The sequence below is a fragment of the Bidens hawaiensis genome, unplaced genomic scaffold, assembly GCF_021521415.1.
Source record: "Bidens hawaiensis isolate Kalapana, Puna unplaced genomic scaffold, B.hawaiensis_p1.1 tig00027305_1, whole genome shotgun sequence".
Taxonomy (NCBI): domain Eukaryota; kingdom Viridiplantae; phylum Streptophyta; class Magnoliopsida; order Asterales; family Asteraceae; genus Bidens; species Bidens hawaiensis.
This window is the reverse complement of record NW_027494410.1, coordinates 108882-120099: the sequence shown is the minus strand read 5'-3', so window position 1 is coordinate 120099 and position 11218 is coordinate 108882. Positions and strand designations below refer to the sequence as shown.

Here is an 11218-nt window from a genome sequence, read left to right as displayed (position 1 = left end):
TCAGCTTGACGGGTTTTAATGACGTTTCTAGGTTCAACTGGTTTCTAGTTCGAACCGCTAGCTATTCAGTTTGGTCAGTGTTCAAAGGTTTATGAATCCCCTATTCATAGCCTTCCTCAAATGTAATGAAACTTGTCTATATGCACACGCATACATGGGTGCATTCAATCATCATCATCATCATCATCATCATCATCATCATCATCATCGTACTCAGTATATCCCACCAATAGCAAAGCTATGGTAGGGTCTGAGGAGGGTAAGATGTAGACAGCCTTATCTCTACTCCATAGAAATAGAGAGGCTGCTTCCAGTGAGACCCCCGGCTCGATAGTGGTTTTGCATCAAGCCTTGGACTAAAGGCACATAACACTCAACCATCAGGACCCTAGCCGATTGGTGCATGTACCTTGTCTTTCGGCTATCAACGCCACCACATGATGCCTGATTAACCTTCCACCGCTTTTAACGCTATTTTCACAAAATTCGTAAAATAATGTCAAAAATAGTGCAACTTCACTTTTGCCCACCCAAGGGCCCACACATATATACATTATATGCACGCACCGCAAACAGGCGTAAACACTTGTACGCAGTGCTAATCATATATCGTATACTGTTTAATCACTTCTACATGGATAAACTCCATATATCCGGATACAAAAATCATGAAATGATGTGTTTAGATATAAATACTTGTCACCTCCATTTGTCTATTTAACATGGACAAAACTTCAAATATCCTCTCAGATTGAGGATGTGAACTATTTCCAGAAACAAACTCATGAACTCTACGATTTAACTCTACACAACTCGAACCCGAAACCTTCTTCACACCACTCTCTCTCATCACTTTCCTCGTTAATCCAGACTTATTCCAGTGACCCACAGAAGCATATACATTCGACAGAAGCAAAAAGTTCCCACTGTTATGCGGCTCGAATTTGATCAAATGCTGAATCGCTAGTTGACCAAGTTCAACATTCCCATAAAGTCTAGAAGCTGCAAGAAGCGAACCCCAAATAGCCGCATTCGGTTCAAAAGGCATGCGGTTTAGTAACTCTTGTGCCTCTAATAAGCATCCGGCTCGACCCAATAGGTCAATCATGCAACCATAATGCTCGATTCTTGGTTCAATCCCGTATTTTGTAAATAAGTGGCTGAAACACCAACGCCCCGGTCCCACCAACCCACCATGGCTACAAGCAGACAGGACCGCGATAAGTGTAACATCATTTGGTTTAGCACGCGCTTTTTCCATTCTTGTAAACATATCAAGAGCTTCTTTTCCAAGCCCGTGTAAAGCCAATCCGGATATGACAGCTGTCCAAGTTACAACACATCTATCTTTCATGGATTCAAACACTTCAATTGCTTTCTTTATGTTACCTGATTTTGCATACATATCAATAAGTGTGTTATTAAGAGAGATACTTCTATGTAACCTATGTTTATTTATGTAATGAATCCGTTCACCAAGCTCCAACGCACCCAACTGAGCACAAGCCGAGAGTGCAGCCACCATCGTGACCTCATCAGGACGCACACCATCAATTTGCATTTTATTAAAAGCATCAATCGCTTCAGATGCCTTGTTCGCTTGAGCATATCCCGAAATCAAAGCAGTCCAAGAAACCACATTTCTCTCGGGCATGACCTCAAACAACGCACGACCCATCTCGACCTCACCAGCCTTGTAATACCCAGAGACCATCGCATTCCACGTCGCCAAGTCTCTCACAAGCATTTCATCAAACACCTTGCGCGCATCACAAACACACCCACAATAACCATACATTCTCACCAACTCCACTCCTACATGAACACAACCATCAAACCCATAACCAATTGCTTGACAATGAACCCCTTGCCCCAAACTTAATCCCCGTCTACCCGACCGAACCACACCCTTTAATAAAAATGGAATTGTATAACAATCGGGTTTCAATTGAACTAATCGAGCTTCATTGTAAATAAAGATTGCATCTTTAATGTGGGAATTGCTCGACAGAGCCTTGATGATGGTGTTGCAAAGGTATATATTCTTGTATGTCTTGTGGGTAAATACTGAGATCGCATGGTCTATTAGACCCGTGTTGGAACAAGCGTCAATTAAGCTACTGAGAATGAGAGTGTCTTGGTCCAGAGCTCGAATAAGCATGAACCCATGAGCTTGATATACGTGATTCTTGCTGTGGCATTGGTTTAACAGTGAAGAGATGATATCGGTTGTTGATTGTGAGTTCAGTGCCGGTTTTATTCGAGACAGCATTTGAGTGAAATGGAGGGAAGAATAATATGATGGCGTCAATCTTTAAATCCTTTATCAGGTGTCGGTCATGTTAGGTTGGTGGGTCGTCGGTTTGCAGGTTGACTGGTTAAATTATTCAACCGAGCATGACATATATTCTATTCGTTTAAAGAGCATCAACCCACACACTCCGGGTCGTCGGTTTACAGGTTGACTGGTTAAATTATTCAACTGAACATGACCTATATTTCTATTCGTTTAAAGAACATCAATCCACACACTTGCATAATTAAAATTAGGCTCCGCAAATGTTACCTATTTGGGTCTTAGGGTGAGTTTGGAATTGCTTCTTTAAGTCCAAGGGGACTTTTAACTTTTTTGAAAATGAATTTTAGAAAAAAAGTGTTTGGATTAACTTATAAGCAAAAGTTATTTTTTTTAAGTGTTGGACTTAACTTATCAATGTAAAATGACTAAAAATGACATTTTTCTATAAACACCAATTATATGAGAATTAACGAATTTAGAATTGAATTGTACAAACCTGATGGAGGGACAAGCAGAGATGAGGAAGAGGCTGGTGGAAGGGACATACGGATAAGAGGAGAAGCTAGTGGCAGGTACTGTGCTAGGGGGTAGGCATGGGTGTTTTATGATCGATGAGAGGTAGGCAGTGTGTAGTTGAGAGCTGCAATCTATGATGGCAGGGGTGTAGGTGAGAAGGGTATGATGAATATTACTCCTCTTCATGAAACTATTAGTTCATAAAGTTAAAACGTCTTGACTTTGAAAAAAAAACTCATTTTTACACTTGCAAGGAAGTTAAAATGCAAAAGAACTTTTGTGTTACCCAACACCTTTTAACTTTATTAACTTCTCCTAATAATATGTCAAAGGAGAGTAGAATAAGGAATTCCAAACACCACCTTAATAATAATCTTGTGGGTTGTTTTGGGTTTATGTAAAATGTTTAGTGGTCAAAATTGGCCAAACTAAAAGAATAAAGAAGTTGGAAATTTGAAATGGGACATAACGGGTCAAGGTTGAAAAAGGGTTGAAGTTTTGATTGGTTCACTATTAAAGCAAATTATCCGACGCTGATAAGCGGAAAATGGGTAACCAATCGCTGGTACGCGTGTAACGTTTAACCTCACGTCGTTACGCATTTTTATAATACATAGTTAATCGCCATTAAAAAAATTAACCTATCTTGATCTAAACTCAGCCTAACCTTCTTTGTTGCACCTGAACACCTGTTGAATATCTCAGTTTTAGGCGTTCTGTCACATTCAAGGTTTGTTTGTAATTTGTATAATTAAAATCTACTTGATTTTGGATCCATGCAATTTTTCATCATTATTGGGTAGTCGAAGCACATAGTTGTATTTTGGCACATGGTAAAGCTATTCCACCAAAGTTAGGGATCAAAAAATGTGTGAATATTCTTATATTCATATGTACAAAAAATAAAAATTAAATATCTATTGTGTATGTACTTATATTCGCAATTTGTTTAAAATTACTAATTAAGCATGTGCGAAAGTCGTTTATTATTAAAAAAAGATACTCAACCTTGAATACAACTATGTTTTCATAAATATTATGTCTGAATGTTCAAAAAATAAAGCTAATTGTGTATTTAGAAGTTAGGAAGACAAAAAAAAAAGAGTTAACCAACAAACTTAATTAAGAAAAAAAAGTTAAATAATAAATAAAAAATTTAATTAAAAACAAACATAAATACAAATGTCAATTTTCCATTAGAAAATGATTTTTTTAAACCCACTTATAATACATATGAAGACTCAAGTTCGATCTTTAATTGGATGGATGTTAGCAATGAAAGATTTGAGCTAGCCTTAAGAGGTTGTCAATTCGAATCCCGAGGCCACCCGGGTTTTAGTCCCACCATGTGTTACACCAGAGAGTCTTGCTCTTGTGGTGGCACGATTGTCAAGTGGTAGCCGAAGATATGATTTCTTGAGGAACGCTAAGCCAAACTCTGAATTTAGCGTGACCTGGCAAGGCAATATAGTTTAACCAGAGCGTGTCAATAGTACTCTCCGAATTGAAAGTAATAGAATATGTTATATTTATAAGACATTTGATTATATATTGTGTTAGTTATAATTTATATTCCTTCCATAGATAGTCACAATATTGTAAATATATATTTGATGATGAATGCGAAGGAGGCAAGGATTCTATTGTGATTTTTATCTCTATTGTGATTATTGTGTTAGTTATAATTTATATTCCTTCCGTAGATATCACAATATTGTAAATATATATTTGATATGAATGCGAAGGAGGCAAAGATTCTATTGTGATTATTATCTCTTACGGAAAGACATGGTGACCTACCAAAAAAAAAATCTTGCGGTTCTTAAAATATACCCAAATTAAGACACAAATGTGACGACGTCTAATGACGTAAGCAACTACGTAATATTTTTTCTCGTGCTACTTGTGTATAAGTTAAAATCCGGAAACGTCAACACGTCATCGTCAGCAATTGCTGATAGAAGCCGCCACTGGCCATTCAAAAAAGGCAGAAGCTGCCATGATGTCATGCCCATGAAGTCAAAGTCAAGAGACCATGAATCTAAGTAAGATAACGTTAAAACACTATGCCTACTTAAGCATTTGGCTTGAAGAGTGTATAAAGTTACTCACGAATGTGATTTAATAGAGTTTAGGCTTTGTTTATTTACATACTATGCATTTGACATTTTAACCTATTCAAACACCCCTTATCAAATACAAGTAACATAAAACAAATTAAAACATGTTTTTATGTTAAATAGAAAATATTGATCGTTAAGAATTTGGATGATAGTTTTTGAACTTTTTATTAATTGTCCAGCATTTAATGACGAGTCATATAAGTAAAACAGTGAAGAGGTAGGTCCCAGCAGAGCCCAGTTGGACCCGCAAGACTCACCTCAAAAAGGGACGTCTGCGCAGTTGAACCCGCAAGACTCACCTTCAACAGGGACGTCTGCGCAAAGGCTAAACTCGCAAGACTCACCTTGAAGAGAGACGTCTGCGCAGAAACCAACTGGATCCGCAGGACCCACCATGCTCAGAGACGTGACGTCCTTACGCGCAGTACGCAAGCTGTTCCCGCAGGAAAAGCCTCCCAATGGTCGACGTACTCCGCCTGTTCCCGCAGCAACGGATACTAGCCATCAGGGAAGGCTACCCGCGCAGCAAGGCTACACGCACAAGGCACTTAACTCTTAAATAATTCAGTAATGTCACCTGAAGAAGGAGTGAGCAAGCCGGGAATACTCCCGCACAAAGCCGGGAAAACTCTCGCCCAAATAAGCCAGTCTGTACGCTACTAGAGGATCTTTTGTACTGTACCTGACGAGGTATGGACAAAAGATCTGACTAAAGCTGCGACAGCTCACTGACAACAGTACAACGAGCAGCACGCTCTATTACTTAATTTCACTATCAGCCGCTGCCTACTCACCAACCTGTCGTAGCACGTGCATAGCCTGCAGTTGGTGGAAAAGGAATAGTACACAGCCGGCCTGGTCACTATCAGCCGCTGCCTACCCACCAACCACCAACATGGCATGTGCGTAGCCCACAGTTGGCAGAACATGAATACTATTCAGCCGGCTGTACCTTCTTGGAAACCTACCTTCGGCTATAAATACTCCAACACCTTGGAATGGTATGGACACATTATCTTACATTATCTGATATCTCATTATCTTATCTTCTCTAGCAATCTCTTAATATACACTTATATTCAAAAGCAATCTAGTCTGATTCTCACGCCGGAGGGTGGTCACAAGGAGGTACCCCCCCTCTTCTCAGTGACGAGCTCACGGTGTCTGTTTTGCAGGTCATCAGAAGAACCATCTTTGCCGGACCTAGCCCCTCGTGGGAAACATCTATTTAACCCCCAGATTATCCGTAATCTGCCCGGGATCAATTAGTGTTTCTTCAAACAGAAAACATTATTTGTCTTCATTAAATTTTATGACACTACATATATTGTAAACTCTTTATATTTGTCTGCTTTAATAGAATCATCAACTTTTATTTTTGTTAAATGATACTTTTGAAAGTGTGTGCTCGAGGTTTAAGACGGCTATAGAGGTTTTCAACGTTCATATTAGCTGTAATTTATGTGTGGACGTGGTGATCTTAAGATGAATCGAAGTGAAATGAGAGACTTTGATAATTGAAGAGCTGAGGTGAAAGTTGATGTTTGAAAGAGCCAGATAGGAGCCAATATACTATTACTTACATGTGTGTATTTCATAATTACACTTAATATATTAATTACTTTTAAAATAGTAAATGTTATGTAAAAACTCCTTTATTTAGTCCTAATAATCATTTTAAAGGTCAAGTTATTCTACAAACGACGACAAAAATAAGAAGAATTTGTAGTCATATAAAAAACCCTCTCAAAAAATTAATTAAAAAATCATAACTCAAAATTTAATAAAAAAAATAAAATAAATAAAAACACGAAAATGTTTCCACCGTTTTCTTCGTTCTTAAAAAAAATGTTGAGGGAAAAAGATTTATTGTGTTTTTTTGTTTATCATTGTGTTTTATGTTTATTTTCGTCATTGATTATGTCTTTTTTCCTTGACATTGTGTCTTTTTTTCTTGATATTATGCTATATACTCAACATTGTATTATATTTTGTTCGGATTGTGTTATATTTTGTGCTCTATTGTGTCTTTTCAGCATTTTTTTTAACGGGAATGACAGATAAATATCTTAGTTTTTCTAAATTTTTTCGGTTTCTATTTATATTTTGATTTATGATTTTTTTTATTATTTTTTAAATATTTTTAAAGAGTTTTTACGTAATCACAAATCCTTCTCACGCTTCGAATTTTTATATCCCGATGTTTAACTTTTCTCTCATTTAAATCATACAAAAACCATATCTTAATGATATAAATTAAATTTGTGGTTATTCCGCCCGTTACGTAGTTGATGGCATATGCACCCTTTACCTGGTGGAGTATTTATTATTTGGGAAGTAGAAATGGATCTTTGAAAGTCAAAAGATTCCTAAAATCTTATACCGGGAACGAGGATGCAGACTTGGTAATGGTGGGCGGGACCAATTTTTAGAAGTTTCATAAATATCCCTCATCTCATTTTATAACTAAAGTTCTTTGTATTATTCACCACTAGCTTAAAGTTTTATTTTTGTCACTTAGTAGCACAAATTTCTAGAAAGTCCTCGCCCACCCACACTATAAGGCTGAGGGGTGTGGGGGGCGCGAGAGGGGGCGTGAGTGGGGGCGCCATCCAATAATATTGTGACGTGTGGCAGAGAGAGAAACTTGATAAGATGGGTATTGGTAGTGGTGATAGCGCCCCGGGGCATGGTGTGGAGGGGCGCGAGAGGGGGCGCGAGCGGTTTTTTTTTTTTTTTTATAAATGTATTAAAAAAACGTATTATTAAAAACAAAACATTAATTAAAAATCTATTAACATGAAAACTAATTAGAAGATAGTTTTTACGATTTGATTTCAATTTTTTGTTAATTAAAAATCTATTAACATAAAAACAATTTTTTTTTTTTAATATAATATTGAGCCCAACGGCTCTATTCCGGAATCCCATGCATCATCACGCCATTCCCAGCCGCTACCCAGCCCGCGCCTGCCTCGTTTTCCGCTCTCGCGCCCCTCTCGCGCCCCTCTCGCGCCCCGGTGGTGTGGCTCTCGCGCCCCGGGGCGCTAGCGAACGCCCTCACGCGCCCTGACTAGCGCTCCGCACCCCTCAGCCTAATAAACACTAGAAAATATACGCGGTCATTTAACGCATCTGTTTCAAGTCTAATCAAATTAGACAAGTAGATTTGTTAACTTAAAACGAGTTTGTTAACCTCCCATGGCTATTGTTTCTCTCGAACACCATCTCACTATCAACAGTCACCACCATCACAGGCATGAACACACTCGTCACCACAACCAACAACGCCGCTGTCACCAACCTCCATCTCTACCACCATCCATATTGCCTATGTTGCATCTGGTTCTATCCTGACACCATACTGCTGCCACCACCACCACGACACCACCGTTACCGAATTTACTCGGCGCCACTAGATGTTCTTATAACACAACGGGTGAACCTATATTTGTTTTCTTTAAAACAACTCATTTTGATCAAAGCCTAACTGTTACTTAAAAAGAAGTCCATTCAACCCATATCAATGTTACTTCAAGCCTGTCATGACCAAGGTACATAGACTTCATGCTTATTTCTATCTCATAAGCAAGCCTAAGAAGAGGTTTCTCTTCTCATCTATAACCATATGTCCTCAAATGCTTTTTTTAAAGGACTTATATATAAAAATTTAAAACTAACGACTAGCAAGAAACTAGTTTGAAAAAAATTACAAATGCATTATTTGGTTCAAAACCACTCCATTTAACTAATTTGCCTTACAACTTCTACATAATCAGGAAAAAAAAAGAATACTAACGTTATCACGATAGCTTCCACCAAGGCCCAACGTCATCACAGTAGCTTCCACCAAGCGCTTGTTGTCATCATTCAACTTCAAATCTACATTATAAGCTTATAAAATAACCGGCTATCCCAAACTAGACAGAATTAAATCCATAAATTTTTTTAAAATAGGCGTATTTTAAAATAAGCTGCTATTTGCAATGACGGATTGCTTATTTCACTTCCACCTAAACCGCTATTAGGATTAGCGGATTAACCTATTTCCTTTTTTTTTTACCAACCCATTAGCCTAATTGTTTATTCTAAAATACACATATTTTAAAAAAATTTTCATTAAATCCAACCATTTAGCAACCACATTCCAACCTATTTAAGCAATAACGCAATCAATTATGGTGACAATCACATTACGATTAACATAACTAGAAAAAAAGAAAAAAGGGGGAAAAACAATAGACAATAACACTTAAAAAAAAATATGTGTGTTTTTAGATTGTTTCCTTAAAACATATTTGCACATGTCTAGTTTCATAGAAGCTTCTTCATGTCGATGCCTCTGTATTTCCTCTGTCATCCATCAAACCCACCCCACAACATATTAATAATATCCAAATCAATTCGTATAAAACCCAACCATGGAGCTCAATTTAGTTCAATTCATCAAATAACGTATTCCATTCAGCTCAGTTTAGTTCAATTCACACTATAATATGCGATCGCCGTCAAAATCCGTATCAGTATCAAAAAGAGTTACAGATGCTGAATCGGACCTCAATTTACCTCCCGGATTCCGATTTCACCCGACAGACGAAGAACTCATTGTTCATTACCTCCGCCCCAAATCCCAATCCACGCCGGTTCCTCCACCGCCGCCGTTGATCTCTACAAACACAATCCATGGTACCTTCCTCGTACGTTTTCTCAAACCCTATAGCCTCACCTGATTACCCCTAATTTACCACTAACTAGTCATTTCAGAACTCAGTCATTAAAACTCGGGTGGCGCGTTAACGCGAATAAATTCGTTAAATTAAAATATACTTAGAAACAAAAAAAAAACTTATCAGTTACTAAGATTATTCGGTCAATAAAACTTGGGTGTTAAAATCCGAGCGGTAATACCTAGACGTTGATAAAACCGGAGAGCTATAGTCTTGGTACTAAACAAAATACATATAAAATTGGTGTGGCACAATGGGGGCTACGGCATCAAGATTCTTATTTATTCTATAGTAATAATAATAATTTTTGCTCTAATTTTGCCCTAATTTTATGCAGAAATGGCTTTCTTTGGAACAAAAGAATGGTATTTTTTTACAACGAGGGACCGGAAATACCCGAACGGGTCGAGACCAAACCGGACTGCAGGAAACGGGTACTGGAAAGCAACTGGAGCGGATAAGCCCATCAAGTTAAAGTCTGACCCGGATACGATAATAGGGATTAAAAAAGCTTTGGTTTTTTATGCGGGAAAAGGGGTTAAAGGAATCAAGACTAACTGGATCATGCATGAATATAGACTTGTCATGCCAAATTCTACCACAGTTTCCAGGGTGAGTTTTTAGTTATTTAGTGATGTTTTCATAACCAGACTGGATAACGGATTAGTCGTTTTCTGGTCCATCGGTCAGACCAGGTTTAAAAACCAGATGATGTCAAATACTAAATGAATTTAAACTATATATATATATACATATAAAAAATGCAAAACATAATGTGAAAATTTTGTTGTTTTTTATATGAATTTACAATTTTAATAATATATTAATACACGCTGAATAAAATATGAACTATGAAGTGTTGAGTGAAAGTGAGTTATAAAATAGACTTTATAGGGAAAAAGAAATAGAAGATGGAAGTCTGGTCTGATCTGATCTTTAACCAGCAATTCAAATGGGAAACGGCTAAATAGGCTTAAACGGGCTCTATGCCCGGTTCTCAGTCTGACCGGCTGGTCTGGTCCGGTTGTGAAAACAGTGGCGTTAACTGTTTCATATTTCATTGATTTGATTTATATAAATATTCAAAAAGATGCTCAGTTGGTTAATTTCTGTTTGCAGCTTGATGATTGGGTTCTATGTCGTTTGTACAACAAGAAAAACGACCCGACAGAGATGATCGTGCTGGAAGATAACAACATTCATCATAATCAATTAGATGATTTGCAAAAAGAGAATAGTTGTAGTAACAACAATGACAGCTTTGATTCATTTGAACATTCAGATGGTGAATCTTTGACTAAAGTCAAAGGTACAAGTGAGCAAATGAACATGGGATTAACGAAAACTCAGGATGTTGATGGTGGGAATGACTGGCTTGAGTGTTTGAGTTTGGAAGATTTGCACCATTGTTTGGAAGCAATGCCTCCTAATCACGAGCCGCCAATCGGTTATGATCCAAACCAACAGCATTTTTCTAGTTGGATTTGATTATACTAGGATGGGAATTATGAGTAGTATCTGATCCATAGGTTTAGAGATTATGAAAGATTTGA

General features: G+C 37.6%; 2 pseudogenes across 1 annotated transcript; one reads left to right on the top strand and one right to left on the bottom strand.

Moving 5' to 3' along the window:
• Positions 1-634: 634 nt before the first annotated feature.
• Positions 635-2272, bottom strand: LOC143575203 (pentatricopeptide repeat-containing protein At5g56310 pseudogene; annotated as a pseudogene).
• Positions 2273-9434: 7162 nt separating this feature from the next.
• On the top strand, positions 9435-11218 carry LOC143575202 (NAC domain-containing protein 67-like; annotated as a pseudogene). Its single transcript, XR_013142727.1, has 3 exons — positions 9435-9635; positions 10003-10277; positions 10785-11218. The product of XR_013142727.1 is annotated as an NAC domain-containing protein 67-like (transcript).